Here is a 21,469-nt window from a genome sequence, read left to right as displayed (position 1 = left end):
GTAATATACCTTCATTTTCAGAAATTATTTGTCAAAACCCCACCAGCACACTTACTGTTTTATGTAAAATCACATGAGAGTGCGGTAATATTAGAGGGCAGCACGGTAGATCAGTGGTCAGCACTGCTGCCACACAGTGCCTTGCACCCAGGATTAATTCCCGCAACGAGCAACTGTCTGTGTGGAGATTTCACATTTTTCCCATGTCTGTGTGTGTTTCCTCTAGGTGCTCCAGTTTCCTCGCACAGTCCAAGGATGTGTATGTTCGATGATTTGGTCAGCTCAATTGCATGTAGTGCTCGGTGCATGAGTCAGGGGTGAATGTATGAAATGGTTCTTGGTGGGTTGCTCTTCGGAGGATGGGAGTGGATTTGTTGGGCTGAAGGACCTATTCCCACACTGTAGGGAATCGAACTAAAAATATAGAAACTTGGATTCAGAATGGGGCAGCTGAGAGAAAACAGTGTATGGGAACAAAATATACCAGTTTGGAGTTTAACCTGGTATAATCTGATTTTTAACATTGCCCACTTCAGTCCAACACCGGCACGTCCATGTCATGTTTACCTAATAAAGGCAAAAGCTTTCACAGGCTGAATGACCAGCAGGAATGACCGGATCGCTGGGATTACAGGTTTGACTTGTGAAAAGAGACTTGTTCGACCAAGTGTGCATTCGCTACACTAAAGAACAATAGGCAGAAACACTGAAACATAAAATAAAAGCTCTGACATGGATGGACAGATTGGATACAGGGATGGCTGTTAGGTATATATCAAGGGGTCACAGACTTAGTATCTAAGACAAGCCAATTTGTACTGAGATGGGCAGTACTTTCTAAATTCAGACACTGGTTAGCTGCGAATGAACCCCCCAACGTAAATCTGTCGAGTCCAGGGTATTGAATATAAATAAGAACACAGTAGATGCATTTCTAGATACGACAGGGATGGGGAGAAAGCAGGAACATGGTGTTGCGGTCGAGGCTTAACAATCATATTAGATGATGGGATACAAGCTTCAATCGGCCAAAGGGCCTACTCCAGTTCCGAATTTCTACATTTTGATTCCTATACTCATGAAAATGATGTGCATGTTGTGTTTTAAAAATGTATTGAGGAGCTGGACAACCATGAACAAAATTGCAGGAGGCAGGGCCGGAGGCTCATTGTGTTCAATACTTCTTTCCCAATGTTCCTTTGTAGTATTTTGAAAAACTCTGAAAATGTTGTTACAAGCTCTCAGATGTGTGGAAAGTGGCCTGTACAGGCTCGAAATGTCGGGGTTTCTAGTTCTCGTTGTCTGATGTCTAGAATCCTGACAGTGTAGAAACAGGCTCTTCGGCCCAAAACTCCAAACAGACCCTCTGAAGAGTAACTCGGCCAAGCCAACTGCTTAGGCTTTTACTCTACATTTATGTCGGACTAATACACATGACCTACACATCCCTGAACACTACGGGCAATTTAGAATGGTCAATTCACATAAGCTGCATATCTTTGGACTGTGGGAGGAAACCGGACTACCCAGAGGAAACCCGCACTGACACGGGAGAACGTGCAATCTCCACACAGACTGTCGCCCGAGGCTGGAGTAGACCACAGGTCCCATGCTGTAAGACAGCAGTACCTAACCACTGTGCCACTGTGCCGCCCCATCTAGAGCAGTTCCAGGTCTTCTGTCCAGTTTCATCCTATTAGAACGTCGACCAGTTTAGTATAATCGAATGTCGTGCTTGGCAAGAGGGTGCCTTTGATTTAAGCAAATTTCTGTGTGTCTGGAGTCACTTTTAGACCTGACCAGGAAGGACAATAAGTTGACGTTTTTAAAGACATTCGAGGAATCAAATTGTTATGAACAATCGACATTGGTTTTAAGGTCACTATTACTGATTCCAGCTTTTGAAATTCCAGATTTTAAGAATGACTTTAACTTTCAGCAGCTGCTGCAGCATTGCCCCGGTTTTATGGATTCGTAATTCAAACATATGTCCATCAAAATACGGCCTTCACGTGCGGACCTGTCAGAAATCCCTCGGATTAGGTAATTTTTGTGCATGTGCTGCTTTGGTAGCTGTGTCAAAGAGAACGTCCACCAATTTGGCTATTGTAATGGCACTGACAGGTTGGACATTTATCAGAATGGACGTACCTTCCTTTTAGGAGCCGAGACCATTTGTACAATTTTCTACGTTTTTGAATAGATATCAGAGTTGGTGTTGGCCAGGGAAATGGCTTACCTTGCTGCAAAAATCATTAATTTTATTGCACGAATTCAGGGCCTACAACTTTGCCGTTCCTATTCCGTTCAGTTTTTTTCCTTCAAATCATTCAGCGATGTTCACAGGGGCTTTTCATATGAGCAGTGTTTGTGATCTCTCTTTCTGTACCTTTTGGAGGTTAGAACGTTGAGAAAGGATCTAATTTGAGCTTACCAAATACAGAGAGGCCTCGATGGCGAAGAAGGTAATTCACTGAATAAGAGAAATCAGGATGCAGAGCACAACCTCAGAGTGAACGAAAACCCATTTGAACATTGTTGTACAGAAATTTCTACGGCCATATGGTGTGCGTCAGTGCCACAGGGGGCTACGGAGGCAAATTTGTTGAATACTATTAAGACAGAGACAGATAGTTTCTTGAGTAGAAAGGAAAAAGTGAGGACTGCAGATGCTGGAGATCAGAGCTGAAAAATGTGTTGCTGGAAAAGCGCAGCAGGTCATGCAGCATCCAACGAGCAGGAGAATCGATGTTTCGGGCATGAGCCTGAACAAGGGCTCATGCGCAAAACGTCGATTTTCCTGCTTCTTGGATGCTGCCTAACCTGCTGCGCATTTCCAGCAACACATTTTCAGCTCTGAGTAGAAACGAAGTCGAGGGTTACAGGGGGAAGGTACGAGAATGGATTTTAGAAGTCGATTAGCAGTTATCGAATGTCAGACCGTGCTTGATGGGCTAAGTGGTCTTATTCTGCTCACATATTTTATATTAAACTCACGTGGTGTAAATCGAATTGGATGAAGACTGCGAATGTGATACTGATGACATCATTACAACATGCTAGTGGACCATCCACTTCACAGTTTTGGTTTTTATCCAGATGCACTGGGCGTCCCCATTGTTGTGGAAAGAAGGTACATGAGGAGGAGTCTCCTCGGTCCGTGAGCTGTTTCAGATGCGGCTGATCTTCAGAACTTCCATCTGATACCCAAACAGACAGTAATGGAGAAATGAGATAGGTCTGGCAGCGTCTGGTGAAAAAAACTCGTGACCTTTTTGACATAACTTAAACCAGCTGGGAATTGATGGCATTTCTACTGATAATGTAGAGTGGGATTGTTTGGGAGAGTTTACAGAATACATGGAAATGATGTCGAAAGAGATAGAGTAGGAGGTATACAAAGGGAAAGGCTAACAAAGTGACTGCTGATGTTAATCAGAGTACGAGGTAAATCTTATGGAAATACATGCGGAAAATGCTTATTTTCATATATTGAAAATGGGGTGGCTGTGCTCCTGATGAAGATCTCCTGTCCGTAACGTCGATTTTGCTGCTCCTCGGATGCTGCCTTACCTGCTGTGTTTTTCCAGCACCACTCTAATGTTGACTCTCTTTTCCAGCAACTGCAGTCCTCCCTTTCGTCTAGCTGTGCTTCTGCACTCCTGAAAAAATGGGATCCAAGTGTGTGAAGTGGGTAATTGACATGAAGGTGGGTGTTTATATTCTGAAATTGTCGATCACATTTTTGAGTTGGAAGGATGTAAGATACCGAGAAAGAAGATGAGGTTTTTCTCCTGCAGCTTGCATTGAGCTTGCCTGGTTCATCGCAGCAAGTCTAGGATAGAACTGCGGAAATGGGAAGACGGCAATGGGGTTAAAGTGGAAAGGAACTGGAAGCTCAGGGTCATTTTTTTTACGGACAAAATGTAGGTGTTTGGTGAAACAATCAGGAAGTCTCTTCTTTGTCTCACCCATACAGAGGAGAACACATTGTGAGAGTGACCAGAGTAGACAAAGTTAAATGTGCTCTAACTTGTTGAAACCGAGGGCCAGTTCTCGGACACGTCTTCCTATCTACACCGAGATGATCACCCCACCATCTGACATCAAACTATTTTTTCACAACTATCACTGAGCTTAAATGGGGATTCCTTCGAACTACCCACCCTCATCACCACCACTACACAACTCTTCAAAGTAAATAGGCCACCAAACCCTACAAAAGGCATGAATAGGACTGCGATTGCAAACATATTGTTCTGCCTGTTCTTGCCTCGTGGAACTTATTGCATCATACCTGATGTGCTGTTTCTATCCTTGTCGATTCCTTCCCATTTACATCGATGATTTTTCTTCCTTTGATGTCAATTTCAGAATTTTAAATTCTCGAGCTCCTGCCGCCTTCTCTGATAATGGTGTTGCTTCCCTCACATATTTGGAATTGATAAAACATATATGATATTTGCTTCAAATTTCCATTCCCATCTGACCTTTATCTGATCCTTTTGCGACTGGTCCTTTCCTTTCCTCGACATCTCTCTTTCTCTATCTGCAGACTGGGTGTCAGCAAAATCTGCTTCAAACCCACCAACACCAACCTACGTTGTTTTTATACATCCTCACAGCCCGCTTCTTGTGATGATTCCATCCCAGTATCTCAGTTTATCAATTTCCATCGCATCTCTTCCAATATGGTACCTTCTGTCCAGGGTTGGGGAGAGCTGCTGGTGTGCATTCAGAAATGCCGACTATTTCCATCAAACTAGGTTCCCCACGAATGTGTTTAATGTGTTCGTCAGCCCTCTAAGATTCCCCGGCCAATCCACCTGCACGTCCATTTCCTCTCCATAGATGAACGGCACTTTCGCTTTTAACTGGAGAAGTTGTAGCACATGGACGTCTCTATCCTAATTCCATACCTTACAAGACCATGTTTGCAGCCTGCCCCTGAAGTGAGCTTAAGCAGCCCATTGAGCCCCACGCACAGAGACGAAGATTGTGCTGTGCTCTGGATATTAATCACAATGTTTTGGTCTGTAATAACCCATCTGAATGAACGACCCACATACAGACAATATGATTTGTACATGATTCAGACTGTCCAAGGTCTTTCTTAATCCAGGTTATTCTGCCAAAATTACACATTTGAAATTTAGAAAAGATATATGAATTTTGTAGACAGTGATGGAGTAGTCCTTTATATATTACCAAGCTTGTCACTAGTATAGATTTACCCAGCTGTCTAAACCCTGCACTCAGAGCCGGTAAGGGATCTGTGTTCTATTCGTTAATAAGTCTGCCTCGGGTCTATGTTAAGTCAACTGACTGAAGTCCACACATAGATACAGTGAGGGAGACGTGTACTATATTACTCAGACTCTCTCTGATCTGGACTGGAGCAGCTGACTCAGCCAAACACAAAAATGCAGTGAGAGAACCGTGCGCTCTTTATGACTAAGATTGTCCCTGGACTGTGTTCCTCCAGTTGACTTAATCCCACACACAGAGACAATGAGGGAACTGAACTCCATGCATTCCTCTCGTTTTCGCTGGTCTGTGTTAACCAAGCTGACTGAACACCCCACCGCCGCACCCCCCACACATTCACAAACAATGAAGGAGTTGTGTTCTACATATTACTCAGACTATGCAATCCATGAATGTTGACGTGATCATTGTGGGTAAAGCCCCTCATCAGGAATACAGGCAGGGTGCCTGAAGGATGGAGAGATAAATCACCCTTCAGGCACTCTGCCTGTATTCCTGATGAAGGGTTTTTGCCATGAAAAACATGCACTCCAGTTTTGAACGCGCTCACCACAGGGAAACGACTTTGCTATTCTCCATAATAGTCCCCCTCAACATGTTATAAATCTGTAAAATCAGTCACATACATCAGTCACACCCAACCGCCTAATAACCAATGGAAAAAAATTCCGAGGGTATTTTTGTAACTAAAACCCTCCATACCTGGAATCATCCTGGCAACTGTTTCCTGAAACCCTCTCCTCTTGAGTAATATCCTTTCTATAACAGTGCGTCCATAAGGGCACGCACTACTTTAAAGGTAGCCTCACCTACGACCTGTGCAGCATGAACATGGCGTTGCAACTCCTACACTGAAACGTTTTGAGCAATTAAGGCGAGTATGCTTGACCTATAAGGATCAACTCCATACGCTTCGACTTTTTCCCTTCAGTGTCGCAGGCTGAAGGCTGACTTTGCTGACTTTTGCAGGCATAGATTAGATGAATGGCCGAGGTCTATTCTCCATGAAACGGAAGACCAAAATTAGTGGGCATATGTTGTGGATGAGAGGGGAAAGGTTCAAAAGGGACAGAGGTTAGTGATTATGATGAATGAGCTGTCAGAAGGAGTCGTAGATGTGAGTACATTCACAACATTTTAAAGCTATTTGGATAGCTGCATGAAAATGAAATGTACAGTGTTATGCGTGTGAAATGCAGGCAACCGGCACGTGCTTAGATCAGAAAACCTCGTCTGCGTGAAAAAGTTGGACATAAGAGTCTATTTCTATACCGTATGACAATATATCTCTGTATGTTCAGCCGTGCGAGGCATCCCATTGCAAGGACTGAACAAAACTGACCGACTAACTAACTGCTGAACGGCTTACTTTTTGTTTGAAGCGAGATGTGAAAACAACCTCGAGCAAGATGAATGGATAAATTGTGGAGGGCAATTTACCAGGTATTATTTGTTTTTTCGATTTTTTGTATATTATGATCAAAATGAAGGAGGTCGTGAGAAATTGGATAACCTAAAATGATCAAAGGCCATCAATGGGAGTATCAAAACAAAACGACAGCTTGGAAAATAAATGGTGCGCTGGATAACTGGTTTTATGCAGAAATTGCCTGTAATTGACACAATCAAGTTTCACAAATTTGTTCGAGTTTTCTGTGGATCAAAGAAGCAAGTCTGCTGAACGTTAACCAGCAGATGTTGTGTAATTGGATTATCAGAGGACATGCGATAAAGTGTTAGCTGAAAGGATATTGCACAAGAATGGAGTGCTCAGTGTTGACAGTAAAAACTTAGCATGGATTGAGAATGAAATTGAAAGCAATCAGAAGACAGAGTTGAGATAATTAAGTCTTTTTCATTTTGGAAATAAATAACGAGTGAAGTGCAAGAAGAATAAATCGTAGGTCCTTATTCATGTACGATCTGTTTGAATAACTTGGAGAATGGTTAGAGTGAAATGTCTCCAGATTAAGTGATGATGCAAAAAAGACAGCAGGTTATTTCTGTTGAGGCCATCCAAATCTCTAAGTGGATATATGTATATATAGATTCACTGAGTGAGAACAAAAGTGGTTGATGGAGTTTAAAATCGGGAAATATGCGATATCTTCATTGATAGGAAGAATGAAACTATTCAGTTCGTTCTTTAACTAAAGAGAGAGTCCATAAAAGCTGAGGTACAAAGTGAAGTGCGTGTTCTTCTGCATAAAATTGAAAATCGTAGCACGCAGGATCAGCAAGGAATTAAGACAGAGGTAAAGACAGTCAATTGAATTTTGGACTTTATTATGAGGGTGCCCGAGTTTAAACTCTGGGAACTCTGATTATAACAGTAATGGCATTGGTGAGACTGCATCTGAAGTATTGTGTACTGTCTTGAACACACATTTTAAAAAAGAGAGCCTCGCACTGAAGACACCTTCGTAGAGATTCATTAGGCTGATGCCTGGGATGAAGGTTTCAACGCTTCAAAAATGGATAAACACGCTTTAATCAGAAGACTTAACAAGAATGGAAGATGAACTTATTCGATCATGATATCCCAGGGGCTGGACAGGTTAAAATTTAAGAAGATGGTTCCACTCGCTGCTAAGGCGATACCAATTAAAAGCGAGATGCAACGAGAGTTATTCTCTCAGACCTTAATCAATGTTAGAAATCTTCTGTCCGAGAATTTCGTGGACAATAGATCACTGAAAGATTTTTTTAAAAATTACGAAATGGACAGAAGTTGTAAATATTAACGGGCTGTTGACATGAAGAGCTGGTCATAGAGAAGTTGAGGCCTTAGTCTTATTGAATGGTGGCCTGATGCACAGTATTTTCTACTCCTGACAACCTCATCCGTCCATTTCCTCCTTGAACTCAGTGTAAACTTGTGCATGTGGACAATTACCGAAGTTGCTTCCGACGATTTACAGTGTTGAAAGCACAATGCAAATTCAAGTTCGCTACTCCTCCTGGTAAGGCAGTGAAATTGTCAATCGAAGACAGAAAGCTTTACATTATTTATGTTTTGGAATCTCAACACTTCTAATTCCTGAACTTTGCTGACCCACTGTGTTTCTATTTCGCGCATGCACAGACAGAAAATTTCTAAAACAGCTGCTTGTTTGATGAAGCATGCTGTGTTTTGACTGCCAAAACCAACCATCTTCCTTTTCTACATCTGTAGTGACACAGTTAGCGGAGTTTGTGCGTCACACACTATGTTGTAGACTTGCTGTGTAGGATATATAGCACTGAGACATGCCAATTTATTTTCTCCATCTTTCTGAACTGTTGTTTATGTTCCACCTGATCTTTCTGCCACCCAGTCCATCCAGAAATTTTCACTGTTTCCTATCCTTTAATATTTCTGGAATCAGAAAAGCTTCCCTGTAACATATATAGAAGCGTTCCAGTAAAAAAGAACGTTATATGACCCATTGTGGCCACTCTGTGTATATATCTGTGAATCTGCCTCCTCTGCTTCATTTAGTAGCAAGGGCCACCTTCTGGCCTCTCTGTGTGTAAATATGTTTCTCATGATAACTTAATAACTTTAGGAATGACTACAATTTATTGATGACCAATATTCAATGGAAGTCACAAGTGGAAATCACTTTCTGGACATTTGCCTCAACGATTCCCTTCTTAATTTTAAACTATGTCGTTCATCTGATTCTTGATTTTCCACTTTCCAGAAGAAATAGCATCAAGGTGTTTCAGACATTTCCGAAAAGCTACAGTCTCTCAGTTTTTTGGCATCATCCTTTGAAATTTTCTTTGCAATCATTCTAATATTCTTATTACAATTTACAGACGTGACCTATGGACATTGTTCCTAAGTGCGTCAAAATGTTGGAAGGAAGTGAACAGTGTGCTGCATAGAAACGCATGGGATCCAAATGAGAATATTCGCTTCTTCCTTCTTTCTCATTATACAATCAGTTATGCATCTTCCTGACTTCAATTATATTGATTGATTGCAGAAGTTGAAAGTGAGTCCATCATAGTACCAGCGGAGAAGACAGAATGTCAGTTATCATCACAAGACAGAATATGTTCAGAAAGCAGAGAAGCTACTTGCAGATACTGTCACATATCCACAGAGGGAGCATGGCCTCACTCCACAGCTCATTATCTGAACAAACCACACACTGCAGAACCGTAAAATAAAGGGACTAATAACAAGGGTTGATCTACAGATGATGAACCAGAAAGCAACAACATCCCAAGTTTTAACGGATTATCCAAAGGACATAATCTACAAATACAAATTACACACATTGTGGCACTCCCGGGACTGCCATCGCATAAAATGGCAAAATAACTCCAAGGCAAACTATAACATTTTATTAGCGGATGGAACACTTCAAGCAATCACCACAAGAATTCTGAGACAAAGTCATGAACATAAATGCAGACACGGATGATACAATGGTCTACCTTAATGCAATGGCATTGTTCATTTCAATTAACACATTTCCAGACAGAGACACAACAACAAACCTTCTGGATAAGCAGAACAGATAGCACGACGGGGAACCGAACAACAAAGAATACATGCTCAAAATATTAGACCTGTGCTTGACGATTTAAGTCACATTTAACAGAAAATATATAAATAAATCAGTGGAACACTACTTAGCTCACCCACCTTTAACTGACAACAGAAACAGTGATTCAAAGATTTGACCAAACAGCCTTATCACACACCAAACACAAACTCTAGATCAGATAGGAAGACAACACATGAAGAGAATAAAAATCGAGAATACACGCCGGATTATCAAAACCATGCTCACAACGATCAGATTTATGAGAGAGGCGAAAACAAACAATCATCTCCCGTTCCTGGATGTAATGGTACAAAGAACACAGAACAGTAAATGCACCACAAAAGTGTACAGGAAAGCCACAAAGGGTCCGGAATTACAGCAGCATCCACCCATACATGTACAAAATAAGCTGCATTACGACCCTCTTCAATCGGGCTACAAAAGACTGCACCACATCAAACCTGAGAAGGAATGAAGAAGAACAACTATAGAGTCATAGAGCCATAGAGATGTACAGCATGGAAAAAGACGCTTCAGTCCAACCCGTCCATGCCGACCAGATATCACAACCCAAATCTTGTCCCACCTGTCAGCATCCCGCCCATATCCCTTCAAACACTTCTTATTCATATACCCATCCAAATGCCTCTTAAATGTTGCAATTGTACCAGCCTCCACCACATCCTCTGGCAGCTCATTCCATACACGTACCACCCACTTCGTGAAAAAAGTTGTCACTTAGGTCTCTTTTATATCTTTCCCTTCTCACCCTTAACTATGCCCTCTAGTTCTGGACTCCCCAACCCCAGGGAAAAGACCTTGCCTATTTATCCTATCCATGCCCCTCATAATTTTTTAAATCTCTATAAGGCCACCCTTCAGCCTCCGACGCTCCAGTGAAAACAGCCCCAGCCTGTTCAGCCTCTCCCTGTCTCTCAGATCCTCCAACCCTGGCAACATCCTTGTAAATCTTTTCTGAACCCTTTCAAGTTTCACAATATATTTCCAATAGGAAGGAGACCAGAATTGCACGCAATATTCCAACAGTGGCCTAACCAATGTCCTGTACAATCGCATCATGACCTCCCAACTGAGGTGCTCAATACTCTGACCAATAAAGGAAAGCATACCAAACGCCTTCTTCACTACCCTATCTACCTGCGACTCCACTTTCAAGGAGCTATGTACGCTTAACTCGCAAACAACGTGGCGAGGAAATGCCGCACCCTAACTCACTAGCCACGATACTTCACATGAAAAATTGTCTTGAACAGACAGCCAGACGTCTCCAAATATTCGGATTCATAACAGCCCATAAACCAACTGCGACACTCAGACAACAAATCATCAGACCAAGACACTCTATACCCATCATGTGCCAAGACTAAAATAATTTAAAAGACTCCATGCAAAGACTGCAAAAAAAACTATATACGACAAGCGAGCAGACAACCAGCAATCCTCGTCTACCAACACCAACTGGCCACTAAAGGCCATGACCAGCTGTCCCAATAGCCATGCACACAGATGACAAGAACCACAACATTGACTGGGACAAGACAAAGGTCACAGGAGAATCTAAGCAAAGGACAGTTTGGGTACTTCTAGAAACATGTCGCTCTGCCAGGACTCGATCTACAAACACATTGATGTTGACCAAATATATTAGCGTCTACAATGAACAACCAGAACTGCTAACCACCAGCAGCAGAAACGGAACCAAATACTTTCCAGAAGACACAGGACAAGCGCGCTCCACAGAAGGCTCCAAAGCACTGGAGATATTGAGGATCTAAAATCTAGATTCAGGATGTTGTCATGACCAACAAATCTGTGCAAGCTTTTCTTAACCAAAAATGACTTTTCAACTTGAAGTAATATAAAAACTGGCTTCAGGTTAATACTATGCTAAAATGATTGGAAGCTGCCTTCCTGCTTTGCTGAGCTAGCTGAATTAAAAGATAAAGCAGACAATGGAGTCTTCATGATACAAATCATAAAACATTTGCTGACTACCCTGGCTAACCTTGAACCATAAGTATGAGGCAATAATGTACGTAAGACAATATTGTTTCCCAAGAAATATCTTTGTATTTATCTGCTGTCCATTACGTCACTTCATTACATTTCATTGGTTTTCTTTTGCAGTTAAGATTGAACTATCTCTTAAGAAACATATAAAACTGCTTATTGTTGAAAGTCGGTTGCGCAGTTATCTCCAAGGAGCACTGAAAATGTTAACCTCTTTGTTGTGGGTCAAACATGTGCCCGACATTGTAATAAATTGTGAAACCTTGCTGAAGCAGACCATACTCCTAGTGATTCTTTTGACCGATTACAGAAACGAGAAGCCCCTCCCGGGGGTCTAGGTCTTCATATGGTGCCTTGCCTCGTGGATTCGGGCCGGACGGATCGTGGGCAGTGTTGTAAGAGCCTTGATTCCTCTAATATTGGGTATTGAGTAATTGGTCAGCCAGACGTGAGTGTTTTATATCCGTTTGGTTTTCCTCTCATTCAAGAAGTGGCTGAACTGAACCCTCGCTGTCTATTGTCTTGTCCAGCCAGAAAGGATTGGTCTTGGCAAGGATAGGGTCAGAGGGATCCTATGAAAAAGGGGAATGGTGGAATAAGCGTGAGTTGGGAGTTGGAAACTCCGTTTTCTAAAGAGATAGAATTCGAGGACTTTTTGAGTTGTGAATTCCGTTTTTAAAGATATAGAAGTCGGAGACTTCTGGAGCTGAGACCTCCGTTCTTTAAAGAGATGGAATCGCAGCTTTCCGGAGTTTGAAACTACATTTTTAAAGGGATAGAAGTCGAGGATTCCGGGATTGGGAACTCCGTTTTTTAAAGAGATAGAAGTCGGAAACGTCTGGGGTTGGGAACTTCATTTTTAAACAGATAGAAGACAGCGACGTCTGAAGTTGGAAACTCCAGGTTTTAAAGTGAAACGAAAGTCGTGAACCTTTGTGAGAGGCAACAATTCCACCTCAGATGGGGGATCTCAGGACAGAGTTGAGAGACGGATCTGAATAGGGTGATTCAGTCGGATGGCATTATTTGAATTGTCACTTAAATTATTCTATGAGATGTGTGTGAGAAGTTTCTGGAGAAATCTGACAGTCTGTGAAAGCTTTTGGCGCCTTAACAATGGCATTAAGTGATGAGAAGTAGCTACTAGCTGGCCATAAAATTATTCAATTGATTAAGTCAGCCCTGTAATTGATTTGGCAATTAATTAGACTGTGGGGACAATTCTGTGACAAAAGTCACAAAAGATCAGTTTGCGCTTATGGCAGGATACTGCCACCAAATTGGGAATTGAATCAACTAATAATGGTACCATGAAATCTATTGAGGTCCTCTAAAATGAATGTCCTCGAGTTAAACATCAATAGAAACAAAAGCAAAAGGCACCAATGACTGGTAGTCAAATGTTCGATACTTGGCTACTCATTAGTCTTTTTGTTTGTTGTACCTGTCGTATATGTTTGACGCGGCTTGTGTTGCTTTGCTGATTAGTTTTGTTATTCTGTTTGTTTGGTGTGCGTGTTGTGCGAGAGAGAGAGTGTGTGTGTGTTTGAGAGAGAAAGAGAGAGAGATCGACAGACAGAGAGGGATAGAGAGAGACAGCAGGAGAGAGCCCTTCAGCTTGCAGAAAATGTAACCCTTTGTGATTCGGTTTGAATGCACATTTATTTGTTTCTGAAATGTGGAGGGTGATTGCTGTTCTTGTCGTGTTAAAAAAGAGGTAAGCTGGCCAGGGACAACAAAATGCTGTTTAAAATGCTGATACAATTCTTGCTACTAGGCTACAAAATACTAGTTTGTGTACTCAACAGGGCCTTAGCATTTGGACAGAAGGTTCTGCTGAAAACATCTTAAGATTTACAAAATTAGTCACACGGATTTTGCTTGCCCCAGGGTTATGACAAGTGAAACCCCTTTTGATAAGCCCTGGACACACACCAAGGTCCGCGTCATGCTTCAAGATGCCCATGATCTATTTGAGTGCCCAACATTAGTTTTAATTAGCTAGTACAAATCTGCTGTAATTATACCTGCTTGCTTCAGGACTTTAATGGATTTGGCATACAGGGCATATTGGACATATTGGACAATTGTTAAAGACGCAATTGTATTTCACCTGGGTTCTGGGCGAACGCAGAGGCATGAAATCTTATCTTGAAAATATTGTTAAAATTACAAACGGAAATCCTGAGAGGAATTTAGATTTTGCACACTTGAATAACAAGTTATGTATCACAGTCAGAATTTATGAGAATAAACTCCCTAACTTTGAATGTTCAGGAATGTGAGGGCATCATTAACCCTACAAGAATGGAATAAACATAGCTAAAAACTGAGATATGAAGAAAGTTGGAAAATGTTCGTGTGTGTGTGAGACAGAGAGAGGAGGAGGAGAGAGAGACTGAAAGTTTGTAGAAAGTTTAACCCTTTGTGACTCGGTTTGAATGCACATGCGTTTGTTGGTGATTGAATGTTTGGGTTTTGTTGCCGAGAGTTCGAGATCTGGGACAGTTTTGAATCTGATCTGCATTTTGGAAATTTAACATGATTTCTTTACGTTTAAGGATCGTTCAGTGATTATGAAATGAAGTATTGATTCCTGTTCTTCTTACAAGCCATGACTACCCTCCAGGCAGTTTGTAACTAATCTCCTTTATCCCTACTAGAAAGCCAACCATATTCAATTTCAACGATTGAACAATTTCAATAATTTACAAACAGGATTAAAACAAAAAAACAGTGAACTTAGGTTCTACCAGGAATCAGAGCCAATATCTGGCATACCAACCCTTTTTGAGGATGGGGATTTTGTTCCTAGAAAACCCACTGAGCCCCTAACAACTCCTGATTATCCACAGCACACCACCGACATGTTACAAATCTTTCCTTCTTTTGAAACTGAAGTTTCCAGTCTTCTTACCCGATATCACAGGGATGAGTGATCTCTGCTTCCTAAACCGGATCCCATCCTGTGAATTAGAGTTATGTTAATGAAGCATGCCCCTGACACAAAACAAAACTGGCTCAATTTGGTCGACATGCCCAAGGGTGACATGAATGTAAATGCAGTAAAATTCTGGAAGTAGCCTGAATACGCAAGGCTTGTGTTACAAGACTGAAATGTGTGGTTATCTGTCTGACAGAAGGGATCCACAATTGTCAATAACCAAGAAGCTCAATTACCTTTGTTTAACCCTATGCGTTTGCAACGTTTTTCACCTGGAGTCACAGACATGATCCAGACATCGGTACAATGTAGTCCAGAAATTTCCAGTTGCAAATGAATTAGCAGTAATTTTCTATTGGGATGGCCAGAAACGGACTGAACCACGATGCAGGTTACACGTAAAACCAATTATGTCCAGCGCCCTCGCAATCGCAAATGCCATATGCCAGCCCTGAAGGGTTGATTGGAACCAGTATACCCACTGGGGGTGGAACCTACCTCAGATGCCACCCGACGACCACTGTTGTGCCACCTTTTCCCGAGGGAACTCTGACAATGGGGCCAGGCCGGCCCCACCATTTCACCTTTGAGACTTGCAACAAAACAGCAAAATCCCCCAAGGACAAATGCCTGGCCCTTGCTTTAACTGTTGAAATGTGGCGAGTGGGAAGAGATGTGTTTTTAATGTTACATTGGAGCTGATGTGGAGAATCGACATGCTTTCATCCGAGCAAAATGAAAATCTGCTAATTTACACTGACTCTTCATGATGCTTTTAGTATGACCCACTATTTCAGAGCCTTGTGGGAACATTCAAGATTTTTAACCCCCAAGGGGCAACGTGATAGCAATGCTGTTTTGCCCAATCAATCTGGCAGTTATCAAGATCAAAGTTTGTGAGAAGATTTGTAGCTCGGGTGCTCGTTGCTGTGGTACTGTTCGCCGAGCTGGAAGTGTTTGTTGCAAACGTTTCGTCCCCGGTCTAGATGACATCCTCAGTCTTGGGAGCCTCCTGTGAAGCGCTTCTGTGGTGTTTCCTCCGGCATTTATAGTGGCCTGTCCCTGCCGCTTCCGGTTGTCAGTTTCAGCTGTCCGCTGTAGTGGCCGGTATATTGGGTCCAGGTCTATGTGTTTGTTGATGGAGTTTGTGGATGAGTGCCAAGCTTCTAGGAATTCCCTGTCTGTTCTTTGTTTCGCTTGCCCTATAATGGTAGTGTTGTCCCAGTCAAATTCATGTTGCTTGTCGTCTGCGTGTGTGGCTTCTAGGGATAGCTGGTCGTGTCGTTTCGTGGCTAGTTGATGTTCGTGGATGCGGATCGTTAGCTGTCTTCCTGTTTGTCCGATATAGTATTTTGTGTGGTCCTTGCATGGGATTTCGTACACTACATTAGTTTTGCTCATGCTGGGTATCGGGTCCTTCGTTTTGGTGAGTTGTTGTCTGAGAGTGGCTGTTGGTTTGTGTGCTGTTATAAGTCCTAGTGGTCGCAGTAGTTTGGCTGTCATTTCAGAGATGTTCTTGATGTATAGTAGTGTGGCTAGTCCTTTGGGTTGCGGCATGTCCTCGTTCTGTTGTCTCTCCCTTAGGCATCTGTTGATGAAATTGCGAGGATATCCGTTTTTTGCGAATACCTTGTATAGGTGTTCCTCTTCCTCTTTTCGCAGTTCTGGTGTGCTGCAGTGTGTTGTGGCCCTTTTGAATAGTGTCTTGATGCAACTTCGTTTGTGTGTATTGGGGTGATTGCTTTCATAGTTCAGGACTTGGTCTCTGTGTGTGGCTTTCCTGTGTACCTTAGTGGTGAATTCTCCGTTTGGTGTTCTCTGTACCCTCACGTCTAGGAATGGGAGTTGGTTGTCCTTTTCTTCCTCTCTCGTGAATCGGATTCCTGTGAGTGTGGAGTTGATGATCCGGTGGGTATTCTCTATTTCCGTGTTTTTAATGATTACAAAGGTGTCATCAACGTATCTGACCCAGAGTTTGGGTTGAAATTCAAATTCAAAAATAGAAGAGACAATTAACATCATCAACAACACCCTCACAGGCATAAAGTTCACCAAAGACGAAGAAACCGACAACAAACTTGCATTCCTGGATGTCACAGTCGAAAGAAAAAACAACGGAGAGCTATAAACCTGCGTATACAGAAAAGCGACAAACACTGACCAAATACTCAACTACACCAGCAACCATCCCAACACCCACAAACGAAGCTGTATCAGAACACTAATCCAACGAGCCTCCACACACTGCAGCACAGACAAACTACGCAAAAAAGAGGAGAACCACCTACACAACGTATTCAAAAAGAACACATACCCAAAACATACAGTGCACAGATTCCTCAAGAACAAACCACGACAACTAGACCAAACACAGTCACAAACCCTAACCACCTTACCATACATCAAATAAGTTTTAGAAATGACATCCAGATTACTAAGTCCACTCGGAATCCCAGTAGCATACAAACCCACCAACACTCTCAAACAAAAACTAACAAACTTAAAAGACCCAGGACATCCCATGGACAAATCCAACATTATTGACAAAATTCCATGCAAGGACTGCCACAAACACTACATACGACAAACAGGAAGAAAGTTCGCCAGCAGGATAAACGAAAACCAGCTAGCCACAAAATGACACGACCCTCTCTCGGTCGTAGCCCTCCACACGGATGAAAAAAACCACCATTTCGACTGGGACAACACATCTATCCTGGGACAGGCTAATCAAAGGCATGCCAGATAATTCCAAGAGGCCTGGCATTCCAACCACAACTCCATAAGCAAACACATAAATATCAACACCTCCGAAAACGAACAGGAAATGACATCACCACAAACCCCAGGAACCCCATCCAGGAGAAAGATATAAATAGAAAGCAAGAGACAACAGCTTCGCTTCACTTGGAGGTCCCCACTGATGATGTTACCGAGCCAGGTAACGAGACGTCTGGATATCAAACCTACAGCTCAGCGAGCAAACCTACACCCTAAATCTCAGTCTGAGGTACAATCCTTCACAAACTTTGCACGATCTGAACACTCACTATCTGCAACATTCTAAAATGGACACGTTCTAGAATATTATAAAACAGACATTATAGACAAAAGAACGAAGAACAAGACAGCACATGAACAGACCCTTTGGACTTCCATGCCTGCGCTGATCCAGGTCCTGTAACTAAAGTTGCCGCCTATTTTGTAAGGATCTGTATCCCTTTGTTCCCTGTTCATTCACGTGTCTGTCTAGATACATCCTAAATGACACAATCGTTCTCGCCCTACGACCTCTACGAGCAATGACTTCCAGGCACCCACCCCGTCAGGTTCAAGAACTTTCCACGTATGTGTCCACTAAACCTTTCCCCTCTCACTTTGAACTCGTGACCCATGATAATTGAGTCCTTCAATCTGGGAAAATGGCTTCCAGCTATCCACCCTGTCTCTGCCTCTCGTAATTTTGTAGGACTCATCCGGTTCACCCGAGAAAATTTCTTCTTTCCAATGAAAACAATCCTAAATAACTCCAACTCTCCTCATAGCTAACACCCTCAATACCAAGCGTCATCTTGCTGAACCTCTCCTGCACCCTCTCCAAATCATGCACATCATTTTGCTATGGTGGCGACCAGAACTGTACGCAGTATTCTAAGTGTGTCCGAACCAACGACTTATACAGCTGTACAGTAACCTGCCAACACTTGTGCTCAGAATCCCGTCTGATGAAGGAAATATGCCGCACACCTTCTTGTACACTCAACTGACCGCGCTGCCATCTACAGGGAACAATGAAAATGAACACTCAGATCTCTCTGTACATCAATATTTTTCCGAAGACTTTTCAATTTACTGTGTAGTTTGCTCTTGAATTAGATATTCCAGACTACATCACCGCTCATTTGTTCGGATTTGCTGTGCCTAACTGCCTTTGCTGTGCCTAACTCTCCTATATATCTATGTTCTGTTGGATTCTCAGACCGTTCCCTTCACAATTTGCGACTCCACCAAACTTAGTGTCATCTGTAAACTTGCTAATGAGGCTAGAGGCTACCTACTTTTTTCCTCCAAACCATCTATGTATATCGCAAATAACACTGGTCCCAGCACGGTTCCCTGTGGAACACTACTGGTCAAAGATATCCATTTTCAGATTCTCCCTCCCTCTACTGTTCTCTGTCTCCTATTGCCCAACCAGTACTCTATCCATCTGGCTAGAACACCCTGAATCCCATGCGATTTCACCTTCTTCATCAGCATACCATGGGGAACATTATGAAATGCTTTGCTAAAGTCAATATATATGACATCTACTCCCCCCCCCCTCATCAATTAGCTTTGTCATCTCTTCAAAGAATTCTATTAGATTTGTAAGACATGACATTCCCTGAACAAAACAATGCTGCATATTGCAGATTAAGCTCATTTTCTTCCATGTGTGTATGTGTCCTATCCCTTGTTCTTCAGTAGTTTCATTACCGCTGATGTCAGGCTTACAGGTCTGTAATTACCTGGATTATTTCTGCTATCTTCTTAAACAACGAGACAGCATTAGCACATCTCCGGTCCTCTGAGGCCTTTCTCGTGTTAAGGATGCTCCAAAGGTACCTGTTAAAGCCCCAGCTGTTTCTGCTCTTGCTTCCATTACTAACCTGGGATAGATCCGGTCCGGACCTAGGGACTTGTTCATCTTAATGCCTTTTAGAATATTCCAAACTTCCTCCCTTCTTATGCCGCCTTGACCTCGACTAATCAAAGATCTATCCCTAACCTCAACATCCGCTAAGTCCCTCTCGTTATGAACACTGATGCAAAGTATGCATTAAGAACCTCACCGACTTCCTCTGATTCCACGCATATCTTTCATCCTTTGTTCTTATGTGTGCCAACCCTATCCCTAGTTACCCTCTTCCCCCTTATATGAATAAAAGGTTTTGACGTTTTCCTTAATTATACTCAGTATGGACATATCATGACCTTTTTGAGCCCTCTTATTTCCTTTATTTAAAATTGGTCCTACATTCGCCATATTCTTCTAAGGCTTTGTCTGTCTTCAGTCGCCTAGACCTTATGTACGCATCCCGTTTCCTCTTAGTTAGTCTCACAACTTCACCTGTTATCCATGGTTCCCTTATCATGCCATTTCTCATCCTGATTTTCACAGAAACATATCTCTACTGAGCTCTACTCAACCTCTCATTAGAAGCCTCCCACAAATCGAATATACGTTTCCCATCAGACAGCTGCTCCCAATCAACATTATCCAGCTCTTGTCAAATGTTCGTATAATAGCCTCACCAATTCAGCAGTCATCCTTCAGGTTCACTCTCGTCTTTGTCCATTAATATTCTAAAGATTATGGAATTCTGATCACTATATCCAAAGTAACCCCCTTCTGAAACTTGAACCACCTGGCTGGTCTCATTTCCCATCTCCAGGTCCAGTGTGCCTCCTTTCCGAGTTGGAATAATGACATACTGATGTGGAAAGCTCTCTTGGAAGCTGCCAACAAATTATGCTCCATCTAGACCTCGAACACTAAGTGAATCCCAGTCAATCTTGGGAAAATTAAAATATCTTGGGAAAATAAAGATTGACCTATTGGTCCTACATCTTTCTATGATCTCTCTATATATTTTTGCCTCTATCTCACGTTCGCTATATGGAGGCCTGTTTTCCAGTCCCAACATTGTTACCGCATCCTACCCATTTATGAACTCTGCCCGTACTGCCTCACTGCTCGAGTCTTCCATAGTGTCCTCCTTCAACACAGCTGTGATATCTTCTTTAATCAGTCATGCAACTCCTTCACCCCTTTTACCTTTCTCTCTATCCCGCCTGAAACATCGATATCCTGGGAAATGTAGTTGCTAATTATGCCCTGACTCAAACAAGTCTCAGTAAAGCAATAACATCATACTCCCAGGTATTAATTCAAACAGTAAGTTCATCTGCTTTACCTCGGTACCTCTTGCATTAAACAAATGCAACACAGACCACCAGCCCCTCTGCGTTCATCCTCTGCTTCCTGCCTACTCTACCCTTTGGTCACTTTGACTTCATTATCTAATTCCTTCCAGGCTTTAGTTACAATTTCCTTGCTGTCCACTAATCTCTTCATTTCATTCCCATCTTCTGCCAGATTAACTTAAACCCTTCCTAACAGCGTTTTACATGAAACAATTTCTAACTGTAATCATTTTGAACGGTCAGACAGAATTTAATTAAACAAAGGATCCAGACGGAAGAGGTCCTGTTCCAGGGACATCGAGAAATTGTTTCGAAGTTCCCTGAAGTACTTGCGACGTTGAACACAATTTCCCTGTCTGTGCAGCTATTCACTTTGGAGGATCGACAACAACTTAGACTAAAATCCCTTTGTTTTCAAATAAAGCAGACAGAACCCTTCAGAATGGGAAGGTTTTCAGAAACAAGAACGGAAGTGGCTGGAAAAGCTCAGCAGATCTGTGGGCACTTGTGACGTGCTGTGTTCTGCCAGACCTGATGAACATTTTCAGCAGTTTTTGTTGATTGTTTCTGATTTATAGTATCAACAGTTCTTTTGGTTTTTTTTTTGGCAACGTTTTCACACTCTGTAATTTGAACTGTAAAGAGGGGAACTGTGTCTGCTCTCAAGTAATCAAGCCCACGGACGTTTTATAGAAATGGTCTGTTCGTATGA

The sequence above is a fragment of the Chiloscyllium plagiosum genome, unplaced genomic scaffold (assembly GCF_037043375.1).
Source record: "Chiloscyllium plagiosum isolate Xiang-an unplaced genomic scaffold, Cpla_swu_hap1 HiC_scaffold_52, whole genome shotgun sequence".
Lineage (NCBI taxonomy): Eukaryota > Metazoa > Chordata > Chondrichthyes > Orectolobiformes > Hemiscylliidae > Chiloscyllium > Chiloscyllium plagiosum.
Note: the sequence above shows the minus strand (reverse complement) of the source record.